We start from the raw sequence: 6,000 nt of genomic DNA, 5'->3' as shown, positions 1-6,000 counted from the left end.
CAGTCAGTATCCGGGCTTCGTATACCTTTTCTTTTAGTCTACTCAACACCTTTGTGAGATAGGTATCACTACTCTAGTTTTTGAAGATATTGATAGAGAAACTCAGAGATTTAATTATCAGGATCATATTCGTAGCAAACTAGAGCCTTAGTGCTGCCACTTCTCATACCTTTGACGGGTCATTTTTCTAAGTCTCAGTTTCCATATCTGTAAAGTTTCCACTTCTAAGCCTCCGTTTCCGTATCTGTAAAGTTTCCATGAGTTAGATAGGGTTCTCAGATTTAGTAAAATGAACCAAAACAAACAGGAAGTATAACCCAAACGGGGTATTCTTATATTTTTTTAAAAAATCTCCATTTATCTGAAATTCAGGTTTAAATGAGCACTCCTGTATTTCGTGTGGCAAAGCTATGTTATTATTATGGATATGACAATGGATGTGAAGTCCTTAGCTTCTGTAAATCCTATGCACACTAAATTTTGGATTTGATCCCTAAGTCTTTTTTTCCCTACTGCAAACACAGTGACTTGTTTCCACAGAACATTTCAGTCAAGCCAGAGTAACACTACGTTAAGTTACAGCAATGCTTTACCGTTCCTAAAGCGCTTTCAAAGCCCAGGCAATGGCGGAAGGTCTTGCGGAAACCCACATAACTTGGGGTGTCGAGGAAGGTCTCCTCAGCCCGGGCACAGGCACCGAGGGCCGTCCTGCCCTGCGGCAGCCTAGCCGCGCCCCCGCGCCTCCTCGACCACTCAGCGGCCGCGCCGCGCCTCCGCCGCACTCCTATAGGTCCTTCCTCGGACAAGCGAGGCCTTTGCATTTTCCCGCTTTCCCCTGCCCTGCTCAGCCCTAAACCCGCACCGGCCTACAGCGCCTCCACCCTGCTTTCCGTGTGAGCCCCGCCCTTCCGGACCCTGCATTTCACCCACACCCCAGCCGCCGTGCCAGGCAGCCAGCCGGAACCCAGGCCCCTCCCTTCGGTAGGAGGTGGGCGGGAACCGGGAGGGGCCGGCCGAGCCCCCTTCCTCGGGGTCGCGGGAGGCGGGACTGGAGGGAGGGGTGGGGCTAATCGCCTTGGCGCCGCGTTGCCATGGCAGCGGGGAAGGGGAGGGAGGGGGAGGAAGCTAGCGGGAGGGGGATGTGGTGCTGCTAGGGCCGCCACTGCAGCTGCTTCTGCCTGCTGGTTGCCGCGTCTTCCCGGAGGCGACTGCTGGAAGCTGCTGGGAACAGCTGCGGTGCTCTGCCATATTGTGTCTTCCCCGGCCGGTCCCTCGCCTCCCGGCCGAGCTGACGGTGAGTCCCGGGCGGAGCGGTGCCCTCCAGGGTCGGCGCTCCCCGCCCCAGCCCGCGGCGCAGCTCCCGGGCGCGGAGGCAGCGCGAGCGACCCGCGCCAGGCGTGGGGCGTGGAGGCGGCTGTCCCGTGACGCGCCCGGACATTTTTGTCCAGTGAGGAATTTGCGCCGGCGCGGGGGTGTCCCCGGCGCGCGTATCGGGTGGTGTGTGGGCTCCGGGGGATGTCGAACTGAGGGGAGTGTGGCTTGTGAGGAGTTAGGAGTTTTTCCTGACAGGTAATGACCGCCCGGGAGGGGCTGTCGCGCGGCGGAAACCGCGGCGAGGGGTGTCGTCTCTCCGGGAAGGCGTGGAGGGGGCCCCAAGGACCCTCAGGGCTCGGCTCGGGGCTGGAATCTGCTGTTAGGGAAGTACCCCAAGCACCTCGGAGCTTTTGCAACGCCCCCTCCTCTGGCTTGAAGTGGAGCGAGACATGCCGGGCTCGGAGTCCTCGTCCGGCCCCAGTTGGGACTGGCTGGGCCCCGCCAAGTAGTGCACGGGGAGGTGCCGGGGGCGGCCAGGCGTTGTGGTGGGCAGAGGCGGGTCCCGGGTGTGTGTGGGGGCGACCCCGGCACCCTTTCGCCCCTCCACCGCCTCGAGGGGGCCTCAGAGGGTGGCTGTCTTGGGAACTACTGTTTCAGCGCTGCAGTATGGACACTTCCTGTTCGCCGCCTCCTTTGGGGCCGTGGTTACCTTTGCCTTTCAGTCCTCTTTCCTGGCAAGGTGAGAGGTCTGCGGTGGAAGAGGCCTTCAGCCTTTCAAGTTTGCCCCACTGCAGCAGCAGCCTGTGTGGAACCCGGCAGGACGGTGGTAGTTAGCGGAAAGCAGCCCATGTGCTCCGTGCTCCCTCCTCCACTCTACTTAACTCCACCCCCTTTTGCACCTTTGCAAAATGCCTCTTTTTCCACCGCGTCTCTCGGGAGTTGGGGTGTCTGCTTCGCTGAGGAGCCACACTCTCGCAGTGTTCTTGCACTGGATTTCTGCTTTAAAGTCTTTTTACAGCAGTCTCTGAACTTCATTTTCTCCCTACTGGGAAAAAAGAGTTTTAGCGTGCAAAGAAATGACCACAGACTTTCTTTCTCCTACCCCAACTCCGAGGTGAGGGGAGGAGGGCAGTTAAGTATTTACAGGTTAGTTGAAGTTGTTTCTCCTATGTTTTTTCTGATTGTGACAGCCACGTGGCCGGCTGAGTGTAATAGAGTGCGCTAGCGGCACTAGGGGCTGAGGTTTCTCTGGTAGCCAGGGGCTTTGTAACTGTGCTGTCGCCTCGCATGTACATTTATCTTGGTGGGAGAAGCTGAACCATTCATGCCTGTACCTGTTCCATCCGAATCTTAAGACTTACCTCTGTTACCTTGCAGTTCTCCTAAGGTGTATACCGACGTTTTTTGCCGTTCTCTGCTGTTTTGTTGATCCATCTTTAAAACCTCAGCATTATTAGGTACCATCATAGAGTGATGGGGAATATTAGAGTAGTGCATTATGGAGTTTGCCAACTTTGGGAAAAAATATTACTTGAATTTCAAAACCATTAATGAGAGATTCTAATGCAATCAGAAGTAATTGCATTATCTGGATTTCTTTTTGATAGTTTCAGAAAAATCTATTTTTTTCTTTTTACATAAAAATTGTGATCTAAACATACGTAAATAAAATTACCAGTGAAAATACTTTTTTAGGGATGAAGTAGTGATTTGATTTGTGTATATGTGTGCTTTGTAAAGCTTTTTTTGAAAAACGTGAAGTTAATATGAACGTTAACATGAACAGATTTTAAGAGAATGAAATATAATTTTTAGAATATATAAAAGTAGAAGGTGAAAGAGTTGAAGATAAAAAATGAACTTTTGGAGAGTTTGGAAAATTTTTGAATTTAAGGACAATCCTTGTTTACTAATGCATCGTTTCATTTTGTGAATGCTTTGGTAGATTTGAATTATTTCTGTATTGTATGTTTTTATTTGAATCAATTTTACTGGAAGAATGTTAAACCACAGGAACCATTTAAAATCTGCACAAGAACTGTATAGAGAAGTTATAGCAACACCATTTTATTGGAATTTTAATTACCCCATAACAATGGTGCTCAATCAGAAAAGTTAATAGATAAAGATATTGAAGTGGTATCTAGGCCTTAGGGCAGAAAAGACAATACAATTGAGAAATGAGTATATATGCTAACCACTGAGAGCAATTTTTAGTTGAGAAAGAAAAGTAAATGAGGTCATAAAATACTTATATAAGGCTAAGGCAGGAGGCTCTCCTGAGATCAGGAGTTCAAGTCCAACCTGGGCAATGTAGCCAGACTCCCATCCCTTGAAAAAAGGATTGCTCAACTCGTGCCTGTAATCCCAGCACTTTGGGAGGCTGAGGTGGGAGGATCACCTGAGGTTAGGAGTTTGAGACCAGCCTGGCCAACGTGGCAAAACCCCATCTCTACCAAAAATACAAAAATTAGCTGGGCCTCGTGGGGCATGCCTGTAGTCCCAGCTACTCGGGAGCTGAGGCAGGAGAATCGCTTGAACCTAGGGGGTGAAGGTTGTAGTGAGTTGAGATCATGCCACTGCACTCCAGCCTGGGCAACGGGGCAAAACTCCGTCTCAAAAAAAAAAAAAAAAAAAATTTTTTTTTGAAGGGTTGAGAACAAAGATTGATGCTTTGGGAAACTAACATTTAAGGAGCATTTGGTTTGGTCACATGTGACTTCAAAATTAATACTACAGATGTGTACAATGCCTATAGCCTATAGTATTGCTTTTTTTTTTTTTTTTTTTTTTTGATGGAGTCTGGCAGCCTTTCTCCCAGGCTGGAGTGCAGTGGCGCTATCTTGGCTCACTGCAACCTCCACCTCCCGGGTTCAAGTGATTCTCCTGTCTCAGCCTCTGGAGTAGCTGGGGTTACAGGCCCCTGCCACCAAGCCTGGCTAATTTTTGTATTTTTAGTAGAGACGGAGTTTTACCATGTTGGCCAGGCTGCTCTCGAACTCCTGACCTCAGGTATCCGCCTGCCTCAGCCTCCCAAAGTGCTGGGATTACAGGCGGGAACCACCACGCCCGGCTTATAGTATTGTTTTATTAATAATTTTATATCCTCTAAATGAGAAGGCTGTCCCTGTCCTGCCACTAAATATAAAGGAATCAAAAGAATGTTTATTATTATTTGCTTCTAAGGGATTTTGATCCATATATACTTTTATTTCCCTTACCCTAACTTTTCAATTTAAATAAACTTTTTATTTTAGAATAGTTTTACAGTTACAGAAAAGTTGCAGTCTAGTATACAGAGTATACCTCACCCAGTTTCTCCTGTTCAGTTTCCTACATTACAATGGTACATTTGTCACAATTAAGGAAACAAAATTGTTACAGTACTATTAACTACATACTTTATTCCTATTTCGCTAATTTTTCCCCAATGTCTTTTTTTTTGTTCCAGAATTTCACTTTCTATGACTTCTCTTTGTTTTGATGACTATGACAATTTTAAGAAGTGCTTGTCAGACATTTTATAGAATATCCCTCAATTGAGATTATCTGGTATTTTTCTGATGGTTAGACTGGGATTATGAGTTTTAGGGAGGAAGATAACAGAGATGAAGTGCCAGTCTCATCACATCATATCAAGGATACAAACTAACGACATGATAAAACTGATGATGCTTACCTTGATCAGGTGGTTGAGGTCTTTGTGGAGTTTCGCCCACTTTCCTGCCTCCTTCCGATCTCTACTCTTTTGGAAGCAAGTCACTAAGTACATGCCATACTCAAAAACCTTAACCTAATTTTGATTCATGTATTTGTAATTTCCCTCAACCTAATTTTCCTTTCTATAAACGAATACTTAAACTTGGACAGATATTTATTTAGTATCTATTGTATTTAGGTGCTAAGAATACAGTGGTGAGCAAGAGAGACATTTGTTCTGGAGTCTGCCTGATTTAAATATCACATAGGATGTATCTCCTCACCTTAGGTCCTGATTTCGTTAACAGTTAATAAACATAAAATTACTGAAGCCCTGAAAGGCTAAATAATAAATAAAAGCTTGAGTAAACATTTAGAATATATGTTATCAGCATAAAGTTTAAATATATGTACCATAAAAATAGCCATCTCTTTGCTCCCAACACAGATAATGGAAAATTACTTTGATTCTTCCCGAGTAGATACATTACTGTTAAATCCCTGGGATAGTTTAATTACTGTTAACTATCTTCCTATCTTAAAAATGTTTACAGGTGTTAGAAGAAAATTCTTGCCTTCTTGCTAGTGTTTTTACAGATATTGGTGCTTCTGCCACTCAAAAGCCTTTTTTTTTTTTCTGAGAAGTGCTTTGAAAGGTGTGTTGGAGAAAATACATGGGGAAAATAACAGGGACCCTGGTCTCTCTATGAGAAGCCATGCTTACATATTTATGGAAAAAAAAATGAGACTGAGGAGATAAAAAACATTAATCAAAGTTTTCAAAGTGATAATAAACGTTTTTGGAGGGAATTTACTGTATATTTAATAGAAGAGTAGAAGAGTGCTGCCATCCTAACATTGGGAATGTTACTGGGAATGTTTTTAACCAAATAATACCAATTTTATTGGAGAATAAAATTTTATTAAAGACTTATTGAGTAAAGATTTCAGTTAATATTTTTCTGGTAAACTGGGTTAACTACAAAA

The 6,000-nt window shown here is 45.4% G+C and overlaps 1 protein-coding gene across 10 annotated transcripts in view; it reads left to right on the top strand.

Annotated features, from left to right (window-relative positions):
- The first annotated feature begins 778 nt into the window (after window positions 1-778).
- FOXN2 (forkhead box N2) overlaps window positions 779-6,000 on the top strand; it is a 64,946-nt gene continuing 59,724 nt past the window's right edge. For 3 of the 10 annotated variants that reach the window (XM_034953088.4, XM_063594957.1, XM_057301314.2), the window contains exon 1: window positions 1,434-1,569. The gene's annotated coding sequence lies outside the window, so the exon portion shown is untranslated. Of the gene's footprint in view, window positions 982-1,101; window positions 1,295-1,432; window positions 1,570-1,966; window positions 2,461-6,000 lie in introns of those variants that run through there. The other 7 variants (XM_034953087.3, XM_063594958.1, XM_008976261.4 and 4 more) reach the window with 6 other exon arrangements.

Source organism: Pan paniscus, chromosome 12, assembly GCF_029289425.2.
Source record: "Pan paniscus chromosome 12, NHGRI_mPanPan1-v2.0_pri, whole genome shotgun sequence".
In the NCBI taxonomy this organism is placed as follows: Eukaryota; Metazoa; Chordata; class Mammalia; order Primates; family Hominidae; genus Pan; species Pan paniscus.
The sequence above is the reverse complement of the archived record's forward strand: the minus strand, read 5'-3'. Positions and strand labels throughout refer to the sequence as shown.